Below are 12,227 nucleotides of genomic sequence, written 5' to 3' on the forward strand. Positions count from 1 at the left end.
TTCTAAGTGCATTACTTCATGATAGAAATAAATAGTAAAGAGAAAAAAATTTTAAATGGTCAAAATGTGATACACCACGAAAATACTAGTTTTACATTTTTGACTCCTCATTATTAGATATGAAATATTCCTTTAAAAAAGTAATAATTTAGAATTATAAGAATTATTCAGAATTTTAAAGTTAAATGTTAAAATCTTCCAAACAGGTGTATATAGTATGCTATCATTAGAGTAAATAATAAAGGGAAAAAGGTATGTTCACAGTTACTGTGTATGCATTAAATAACTTCAAAAGAATACAAAAACAAAAAACCCTGGTAACACTGATTGGCTCTGGGAAGGAGAGAATTGAGTGATTAGGGAACAGGGGTGCAAATTTTGAATTTTGAAACATAGACATATCACTTATTAAAAATAGATATTAAAAAATGCAAACAAGGTAATAAAAATGATGTTTGATTTGTTAGCAATGTGCCCAATGTTTACTTCCAGTAGAGAGACTGACTTAATATTCTCTTCCACTATTAGAATAAAATTTTGTGAAATAAATTACCAAAGAAATGGAAAACATGTCTAGAAAAAAAAGGGAGGGGAAAAAAAATCGTGCTTGTCCTTAGCTACTCAAGGAACAGAAACCATTTGGCCACATGAAATGAGTTTTCATGAGCTACGGGAATAAAGAATCAAGCTGTGATTGCCTGCCCTTGTTCAAACTATTGGTTATAATATAACAGTGATTTCAGACTCAAGTTAATTAATATACTAAAATAGCTAATACTTTCAATATTAGATTCATTCATGTTCTATGAATACCATGTTCGTTCAATACTACTCTAATAGTGGCTTTCCTAGATATTACAATTAAAGTATATGAATCATTTCAGTGAATGACAACAAACCAAATTAGACCATAATTATGCAGATATTAAAAGACTTTAAAAATAAATAAATGCAATATACTATGTAGCAAGAATACCAGGTAATTTCTTGATAATGACAGTATGTGTCAAATGCCAATTTAGCATTATTTCCAGTACAGCTGTGACTCTTGGGGATGAGAAAGAAAGGAGAATTGCCTCTCTAAAGGGGACATCAAAATCAACCAGAGGAGGCTTTTTCAAATTATACTATTTTGAAATGTCCTCTTTGATTGAGAATCCCTATTACAATAAACCACTACCAGTGATGGAGGGTGCACAATATCTAGATGTTTCAATTTAATGCTGTTTTTATGTTCCTTATAATGTGGTTGAATTATTGGGAAAATCAATTCTTCAGGATGCTGATATTAATAAAAGCATTTTTATTTTGAAATAAAAATACTAAGTACATGATTGAGATAACTATATACTGTTAGATAACTAAACTAATTTTGGACAATTAATAAGGAATGTATTACAGTAACCATGTTCAGTCATAATTTTTAAAACATTGCTAGAAGCAGATTTTCTATCCAACTAGAATCAGTAGAATGTATCTTAAAAGTTCACAAAGAGAAGAAATTTTAGCTCATAAAATTATACATAGTGCTTAATTATGTATTAGGCTTAAATGTATATACAGGGACTTTCCTGGTGGCACAGTGGTTACGAATCCGCCTGCCAATGCAGGGGACACAGGTTTGAGCCTTGGTCCGGGAAGATTCCACATGCCACGGAGCAACTAAGCCCTGTGCGCCACAACTACTGAGCCTGTGCTCTAGACTCCGTGTGCCGCAACTACTGAAGCCTGCGCGCCTAGAGCCCGCGCTCCGCAACAAGAGAAGCCACCACAATGAGAAGCCCACGCACTGCAACAAAGAATAGCCCCCGCTCGCCGCAACTAGAGAAAGCCCTCACGCAGCAATGAAGACCCAACGCAGCCAAAAATAAATAAATAAATAAATTTATAAAAATAAAAATTATATATAAATGTGCAAGTATTAATAGCATACAGCTAGCAAAAAAGTGTGCAGTCGTGGGGTGGGGAGGACACTGTAGGAAGGAGGTAGGAGGTAGGCAGAGGGACCCTCAAATACAGATGTGAAAATTATGGCATATTCTTAAATGTGACAATTCTTTTATTTTAAACAACAATTTACAAAATATGAACGATGTTAATATGGAATGCTGGTAATACTATCACCCATACACTCAACTTTTAATGTGCCAAATCCTGGATCTGAATACAATCCTGAGAAATTCTATTTCCATCATTCCACAATAATTTATGCAATACAAAAGATCATATACCTTGAAATAATATCTTTTACTTTAAAAAACATATTATTTCAGCAAAAGCAATGCAACTTCTGATAAGACAAAATTCTTCTTTTACTAATCAGGTATTTTAGATGTAAGAGAGAACATACTAGTCCCTAGTCATCTAGCAGGTGTAAATAAAACAAAAAATAGATTTTTAATTCTGTTTCCTTTTTATATCGACCCACATAAATGACTGTGAATGAGAAGCATCTATGTTAGACTTCAAGAATAAGATATAATTTACTTGCTTTGTTGTACTATATTAATGAACATTCCATTTACATTACAAAACACCAAAATTAAATAACCAGTTTAAATGTGTGTGCTTGTTTTGTTTAAGTTCAATCAACTATATGGTTGCCTTATCTACATGATTCAATGAGGACCATCCAGTGCACAAGTGGAAGGATTAGTTTTAGACTGAAGCACTGAAAGTAAATTCCTCTACAACAAAAGGCAGGAGTGTAAAGTATATACACTCTGCCCCATTGAAGCAAAAAACCTCTTAAGAGTTATCTACACTTCATGCTTTAAGTTCTCTCTTCCTCCTCCTAACCTCTCTCTCTCTCATTTTTTAACAGCTATTTTGAGATATTCATATACAATACAATTCAGCCATTTAAAGTGTAAATTAAATGGTATTTAGTATATTCACAGAGCTGTGCAACAGTCAACACAATCTAAGTTTAAATATTTCCAATATCCCAAAAAGAAACTCTGTACCTATTAGCAATCACTTGCTATTCAGCCACCCCTCACTCCTCACCCACCAGGCACCCCACAGCCCAAGACAACCACGAATTTTCTGTCTCTATAGATTTGCCTAATGCTGTCAAGGTTCATCCATTGTTACAGCGTCTATCAGGACTTCATTCTTTTCTAATACAGTGTAACATTCCATTTACAAACATATCATACTATTCACTCATCTGCTGATGGACATTTGGGATGTTTTGCTTTATGGCTATTATGAATAATGTTGTTAAAAATATTTATGCACAAGTTTTTCTGTTTATCTATGTTGTCATTTCTCTGTGGTATATACCTAGGGGTGACATTGCTGGGTCATAAGGAGACTTGAACCTTTTGAGAAATTGACAGACTGTATTACAAAGTGGCTGCACCATTTTACACACCCAGCAACAATGTATGAGGCATTAAATTTCTCCACATCCTCAATTTATTATCATCATTTATTATTAGTGATAATTGGTGATACTTATTGATGAATATTGGTAGTTAATGGTGATAATTATTGGTGAATAATAACATATTATTGCTGATCATAACCATCCTAGTGGGTGTGAAGTGGTATTCTGTGGGTTTTATTTCTATTTTCCTGGTGGCTAATGTTGCTGAGCATCTTTTCATATGTTTATTGGCCATTTATATATCTCATTTGGAGAAACGCCCAGTCATAATCTTTTGGCTATTTTTAATTGAATCATTTGTTATTTTACTGAGTTGTAAGAGTTCTTTATATATTTAGATACAAGTCACTTAGATAAATGATTTACAAACATTTACTCTCATTCTTTGGGTTGTCTTTTCACTTTCGTGATGGTTTTATTTGAAGCACAAAAGTTTTTAATTTTGATGAATTCCAACTTATCTACTTTTTCTTTTGCCACTTGTGTTTTGGTGTCATATCTAAGAGGACTTTTCAAGGTCAGGAAAATTTATTCCTGTGTTTTCTTCTAAGGATTTTTTAGTTTTAGCTCTTACATCTATGTGTATTGTTCCCTCAATTTTGTGGATGGTGTGAAGTATCGGTCCAACTTCATTCTTTTGCATGTGGTATCCAGGTGCCCAACATCATTTGTTGGAAAGACTAATCTTTCCCCAATTTAATTGTCTTAAAACCCCTGTAGAAAATCGACTGACTGTAAATATAAGGGTTTATTTCTGGACTCTCAATTTTATTCTGTTGATCATACGTCCATCCTTATGCCAGTAAGCTCACCAGACTGATTAATGTAGCTTTGCAGTGAGTTGAATTTAGGAAGTGTGAGTCTTCCGGCTTTGGTCCTCTTTTTCAAAATTGTTTTAGCTATTCGGGGTCCTCTGAATTTTTACATGAATTTTAGGATTCTCTTGTCAATTTTTACTAAGAAGCCAGTTGGTGTTTCGATAGGGATCATGCTGAATCTGTGTATCAGTTGGGAAGTATTGCCATCTTAACAATATAAAGCCTTCCAATCTACCAACTAGGAATATCTTACCATTCATTTAAATCTTTTTAATTTCTTTCAACAATGTTTTGTAGTTCTCAGAGTATAAGTTTCATACTTATCTTCTTAAATTTGTTCCTAAGTAATTTATTCGTATTGATGTTATTTTAAATCAAATGGTTTTCTTAATTCTATTTTCAGATTGTTCATTGTTTGTGTATAGAAATAGAACTGATTTTTGTATATTGATCTTATATTCTATAAGTTTAATGAAATCATTTATTAGTTCTAATAATCTTTTGGTGGTTTCCCGAGGATTTTTATACAAAAAACATGTCATCTGCTAATAGAGATAGTTTCACTTCTTTCCAATCTGGATGTCTGTTACCCCATTTCCTTGCCTAATTGCTCTGGCTTGAACATCTGGGTACAATGTTGAACAGAAACGTTAAGAGTGGACATCCTTGATTTGTTCCTGACCTTAGGGAAGAATTCTTTAAATATGATGTTAACTAGCTATGTGTTTTTCGTAGACACCCTTTACCAGGTTAAGTTTGCTTTCACTCTTAGTTTGTTGGGTGTTTTATAATGAAAGGGTTTGGCTTTTTTTTTACCATCTATTGCGATTCTCATGTGATTAGTGTCCTTTATTCTATTGATATGGTGTATTGTATTGACTTATTTTCATATGTTGAACCAGTCTTACATTCATGAGATAAATCCTCCTTGGCCATAGTGTATAATTCTTTCATGTGTTTTTGGTTTCAGTTTGCTAGTATTTTGTTGAGGATTTTTTTGTGTGTATTAATAAGGGATATTGGTCTGTGCTTATGTCAAAGTCTGTATTTGGTATCAGGATAATACTGGCCTCACAGAAAGAGTTGGAAAGCGTTCCTTCCTCTTCTATTTTTTTGGAAGAGTTTGTGAGGACTGATTAATTCTTCTTTAAATGTTTGGTAGGATTCACCAGTCAAGCCATCTGAGCCTAGACTTTTCTTTGTGAAAATTCTTAAAAATAATTTCATTTTGTAATAGTTTTAGATTTATAGAAAAATTGCAAAGATATTTCAGAGTTTCAGTATGTCCCATACCCAGTTTCTCCTATTAGTATCACTTTGCATTAGTATGGTATATTTGTGACAATTAGTGAACCAATATTGATACATTATTATTAACTAAAGTCCATTTTTTATTCTGTTCCAGGATCCTTTCTAGGATATTACGTTACATTTAGTAGTCATGTCTCCTAAAACTTGACAGTTCTGATGAGCACTGATGAAGTATTTTTTAGATTCAGGTATTGTTCTTCAGCTAGGACTGAGCTAATGTTTTTCTCATAATTAGATTAGAGTTATGGGTTTTGGGGAGGAAGACTGCAGAGATAAAGTCCCATTCTTATCACATCATATCAAAGATACATACTATCACCATGACTAATCTCTGTTGATGTTGACATTGATCACATGGCTAAGGGTGTGTCTGCCAGACTTCTCCACTGTAAAGTGACTCAGTTTTACTCTTTTTACCCCATTCTATACCGTGTGCTTTGCAAGGAAGTCACCATGTTATCTCACGCTTAAGGAGTGTGCAGCTATGCTCCACCTACTCAAGGGCAAACTACCTACATAAATTATTTGGAATTCTTCTGCATGGGAGAACATCAATTCTCCTCCATTTATTTATTTATTCAATAACTTGTTTATATCAGTATGGGTTCATTGATACTTATTTTATATACCCACTTATCATAAAATATTACTTTATTTTACTGCTCAAATTGTTCCTGTTTTGATCATGGGAGCTGCCTCTGGTGGCTCTAGTATCCCTTTGACATACTCTCATCATTGTAGTGTTTGTGTGTGTGTGTGTGTGTGTGTATGTGTGTTTGTGTATTTGAACAATTCCTTACATTCTGGCACTACAAGAAACTCCAGGCTCAGTTTGTGTATTTCCCGTCCCAGTCCGAGAATCGGCCAATTCTCCAAAAATCCCTGGTTCCTTTCATTGGAAAATTGTATTAGAAAGCAAGATCTGGGCGCTACATGTGCTTGTTGCAGACAGGACATTGATCCATCTAGTGTGAAATTTTTAAATTACTAATGCAATCTTTCTGCTTGTTACGGTCTAACTCAGATTTTATATTTCCTCTTGAATCAGTTTTGACAGTTTATCCCTTTCCAGGAGTTTTCCATTTCACCTAAATTATCCAGTTTGTTGGCCTACAGATGTTCATAGTGTACCCTTAGAAGCCTTTTTATCTCGAGAAGATCAGTAATAATATTGCCTCTTTCATTCCAGATTTTAGTGATTTGAATCTTCTCTCTTTTATTCTTGGTCAGTTGAGCTATTTTGTGAATTTTGTTGATCTTTCAAAGAACCAGCTTACGTTCATTGATTTTCTATGCTGTTTTTCTGTTCTCTATTGCATTAATTTCTCCTCTAGTCTCTATTATTTCCTTCATTTTCTGCGAGCTCTATGGTTGGTTTATTTCTTTCTCACACCACCCTATCCATCTAATCCTGTTATTATCTTCAATACGTACTCATAATCCAATCACTTCTTGCCATATCCACTGCCACCTCTTGATCTGAGCTATCATCATCTCTCACCAGGTATGGTAATAACCTACTTACTAGTCTCCCTGTGTCTACAGGTGTCTATCTGTAATCTAGTTTTAACACAGCAGCAGAATTATCAGTTTAAAAGCAGATCATTTTAGCTCAAATCACTTAACTCCTCTGTGGAAAACCCTTCAATGGTTTTCCATCTCTCTAAGAGTAGAAGTCAAAGCAGAGTTTCAATGCTAATGGTGCATATTACAATCAATTGTGGGCTTAAAAATAGATACATCAAGCTGAGTCTCAAAGAAATTCTGATTTATAGGTCTGATGGGGGTCGAGTAGTGGAGTGGCACTCAGGGATATATAAATATATTTTTTAAGATCTACAGGTGATTCTAAAGGACTGGCTAGATTGAGAACCACTGTGTTAAAGTGGATATGGAGGAGGAAAAGAATCCTAGATATACAGGAGTTGCTGTTACTAATATGAATGCATAATATATTGCTAATCATTCTTTATTTTACGTATCAACAAACAATAACTGCTAACGTTTGTTGAAGTCTGGTAAGTAACAGGCAGTGGGGTATTTAGCACATATTAACTCATTTAGTACTATAAACCTTATAAAGTAGGCCCTACCATATTTTATAGATTCTAAGCCATACTTTGTTTTCACATTTTAATATCTCTGAAGTCTGATGTGTCTTACAATCAATGAAATTGTACAATCACTACTGGCCAGATGGCAGTTATGATATAGTTGTCATTGCCTGCACAGACACAAACTTGATTACTCTAGTCAATGATACTATGTGAAATAAACAAAACGTTTTTTTCCTGAGTCAAAGTGATTTATGAAAAACTGGACTATGAACGTGAACAAGTTTTGGTAATGCCTTACCCAATTTATTTTGCTTTTACTTTCCTTTCAATGTATATACATGTTGATATACAATAAAATCTATATCTAAGTAATTCTGTATGAGTCCTTTGAATAGTATAAGACAAATATTCTTAGTGGCAAGACAGCCATAGTTAATTGGCACTGTTTTTTCTTTCTAAGTGGTACATCAAATGATTGATTTGTGTCATAATATTACAGAAAATGTTAAGCAAAAATAAGTTGATACTAAGGCCATTAACTGCCAAGATAAACATTTATTTGAGCTCATTATTTAATAATGATTTTTAAAACTTCTTGCTTTTCTGACAAAGCAACATGTTTTATGGAAAGCTTTATCTAGATATTGCAATGTTTGACCATTAAAAATAAAATACAGATTCTTAAATTACTAAGAAATTATACAAGAAGTTTCATACAGTACCTAAATGAATTAATTTTAATTTTTCCACCCAAAGTAACATTTTCTCATTACTCTCTTCTCTCTGCCCACTCTCCTCTCTCTAAATAAGTTGGGTGTATTTCTAAAGAGGTACAGTAACTTACTTTGTAAACAATGATGCATTACATTAATAATATTTAGATGAGAACCCATTTACCACAAATTTAGCCTCTCAGAGATGATTTTATCATAAATTGTTGACTCATGACATATCCTGAGTAAAGTATAACTTAATGATACTAATTCTTTTTTGTTTTTTTGTGCCCATGAAACAGAGGAAAGAGTTAATGTGTTTGCCTTAAGAAAAGTAGTTTGTCACTCAGAGCTACTATTTATGGGTTTTAGTTTATTATTTTTAACTCAAATTTCAGGTTGATTATGTTAAATTCAAATTTAGGTTTTATGCTGCGTGACTGTGAAATGTGCAGGAAAATAGAGCATCATGAACACAAGATCAGTTACTCATTGGACATTGACTTATCCCAGACAATATTGTTCTTATTGATTTTTAAGCATTAGAGATGCATACTATACTATGAAGTATAAGCAAATAATGTGGTAACGATCTATATTAATATATTTTTTATTCTTTAAAGAACTGTAAAGAGAATAAAAGAAATAAAAGTTCCTGGTACAGGAAATGTAATCATTCAAATACACAAACCCACTAGTAATATGAAGTTGATTAATATAACCTTACCTTTGCTTATGGGATCTATTATTCTATAGATTTTCCAGTTAGATTTTAATGGAGGCATACTACAGTTAAACCACCCAAAATATATGGGAATAAATGTTGTTAACTGAAAAAATTAACTTCTTATAACTATTAAGATATACATGATATTTCCACTTATGTTAGTCAAATATAAGATTAATACCTTTATTGCAAGGAGTAACTATAAAATTTTTATGGGTTTGTGCCTTTAATACCTATTAAAAACTCATAGTTTAGTTTAAACATGAAAATTATTAAGTATGACAATGCTATTTAAAAAGTCTCCTTTTAACATATACCTGGCCCTAACAAATGTTTTTGTAATATAATGAGTATTTATCTAAAATTCAAGGTGCCATTGAATCTCAAGGTTTTCAAGACCTCTGTAACAAGCATAAGCTATAAAAATAAACTCATCCTTCTTGTATTTTATAATATTTCCACCAATCAATGTCCACTTATTGTTTCCATTAATTAGCACAGCATTCCCTCCACACACATGCACACAAAACTTTCATATTTTTAATAGGGTTATTACAGAAATGAGTTTCGGGCTCCCATATGAAGAGGTAACATTAAAATTAAGGTCCTTTATAGTTTCACTTTTGTGTTTTTAAGAGCCCCTGAATTCAAGGGGTATTATTCAAAGGCATAACATTATTAATGGGCTTCTGATATTAAAATTATAACACAAAAAATGTACGTGTGTGTTTATGAGACCCAAACCTTCGAATAGTTAAAAACAAAAAAGCAATATGTCTGGTTTAATTAACACAATATATTTTTAAAATGTCTAAAGATTATTTTCATTTTAAAACAGTCCTTATATTTAGAAAAGCAAGTAATACAATTCCTATAACAAAATTACAGAAATACCAAGAAGGAAGAATCCTTTAAATAACCTTCATTTACTATTAAAGATAAACTGTCACTCTACTACTCATAGGGGTCCTCTGAGGTTTACAATAATTGATGTCTTAATGCTTTGGAGAAAGTATCATCTCCATATAAAGAAAAAATATTGAGGTATTTTCCTTTGGGGAATATTAGTGTTAATCTAATAGTTAAAACTGAATAAAGAGAGATAAAAACACATTTTTACTCCATTTACATAAAGTCTATAAATGGGATTATCATATTAGCTACAACTGTGTAGTTAAAAGTCATTGGGTCTCTAAAACCAAAATGACAATCTTTTAATAATATAAAAATTATTAGCTAAATAGATGTCTGGTAGTCATCAAAATAATATCATCTTTACTTTGGGCATCAACATATGAATGGTTTCTAAGACATTAGAAATTTGTATTTAAAAGATTTAATAAAGTTAAAAATGATAAAATCCCCCATAATATTTTTTAACTATGATATTGTAACATGACATGACCTCTCAACAGGACAGATTTTGTATTTTGGTAGAGGTAGCAAATTAAACGCAAATATTGTTATATTCTTTAACAAAGATTCATTACCTGGAAGACGTGGAAAGAAGGACATTAAATTGAGGATTATCAAGAGGACATAGTAACATTTAGAACCACAGATTAGAACTGGCCCAGAGGTCCCTAATCTAGTTCTCCCTTCCTTCCTAATTTTCCTCCATTCTCACATGTGCAACACATACTTAGATATTGACTTCTAATCAAAAAATAAATTCATATTTGTATTTTAAAAATTAAAGTAATATCAGCTGGCCAGAGCTTCCGATAATATGCAATAAACTACATACTACACTGAGGTGATATATTAACCAAAAGCAATTTGTCATTTTGAAAAGTGTGAAAGTTTCATAGTTAAATGAACAATTCCCATTATTTTTATCAAATATTTAATCGTTTCTAAACTTTAGTCATTACATATAAACATTCCTAGAGCTCTAGGAACCTCAATCTGAGAATAAGTTATGTAGTACGACGCCTCTCTTTAGAGGAAACTGAATTCAATTAGACTGCTTACCCACCCAGCTAATGGCAGAGTTATACATCGATGTTTTCACAATTCTATCTTTATACAGTTACATTTTATAAACTTTAGAAATCAGATATTTAAACATTGCTAGTCATAATGAAGTGAGAACCCAGGCTCCCTGATTGAACCTAACTTCTTTTCTAATGATACGAGGCATAAATAGTCACTTGCTCTACTCCATTATGGAAAGTTTTCAGACTGCCTGACTACCACTTGTTTTTTCCTTCCTGAATCCATACTTTTACCTTAATAGATTGTCTAGCATGTGTAGAAGATTGTTTATCTCCACACAGAATTCCACTTTTTGCAAAATATTTATATATTAATATTTTTAAAATTCCTTTTAAATTGGATTACATTTTATCATAGGACCATACCAAGTAAATTCTCACTGATGTTGCACTGCCCATGTATAGAAAATCAGAGAGGTGGAGAGAATTAGGGTAAGTAATTTATTTGCAGGGGAGTGGTGTCAAGTTTGCAAATATATTATAGGTAGGCACTGGATGTTTGAAAATAGGAGAATAATTAAGAAGAACTCATGTCATTTACTAATTCTATAATTTGGAATATTCTGGATTGTTTTTAAATATAATCTATTTTGTGGAAAACAAGAAGGTAAGTAATTATATCTCTGCTATACATTGTTTCACAAAATTAAACGTATAAAACTATACTGGGAAATGCAACAGCAAATAAAATGCTAATAATACTAATATTAATAGTAATAGACGGACTTCCCTGGTTGCGCAGTGGTTAAGAGTCCGTCTGCCAATGCAGGGGACACGGCTTCGAGCCCTGGTCCAGGAAGATCCCACATGTCGCACAGCAACTAAGCCCGTGCGCCACAACTACTGAGCCTGCACTCTAGAGCCCGCGAGCCACAACTACTGAAGCCCGCACATCACAACTACTGAAGCCCGCGCACCACAACAAAGAGTAGCCCCCGCTCGCTGCAACTAGAGAGAGCCCGTGCACAGCAACGAACCCAATGCAGCCAAAAATAACTAACTAAATAAATAAATATATAAAAAATAAAATGTAATAGAATATAATATTAATAAAAACAGAAACGCTTTTTCATTATATGAGGTATAGAACAATAAATCTACTGCACATTTAGAATCCTCATATTATTATATTTCTTTGTTCCTTTCAATTAACTAATACATACAAAGTTAGGAAACTATATTTGTATAATATATTTACATCAACAGTTGT

The 12,227-nt window shown here is 32.6% G+C and overlaps 1 protein-coding gene across 10 annotated transcripts in view; it reads right to left on the reverse strand.

Moving 5' to 3' along the window:
* The window catches only part of ATRNL1 (attractin like 1), a 715,591-nt gene that overhangs the window by 386,256 nt on the left and 317,108 nt on the right, over positions 1–12,227 (reverse strand). The window lies entirely within an intron of this gene.

The sequence above is a fragment of the Balaenoptera physalus genome (assembly GCF_965194825.1).
Source record: "Balaenoptera physalus genome assembly, chromosome: 14".
Classification (NCBI taxonomy): Eukaryota; Metazoa; Chordata; class Mammalia; order Artiodactyla; family Balaenopteridae; genus Balaenoptera; species Balaenoptera physalus.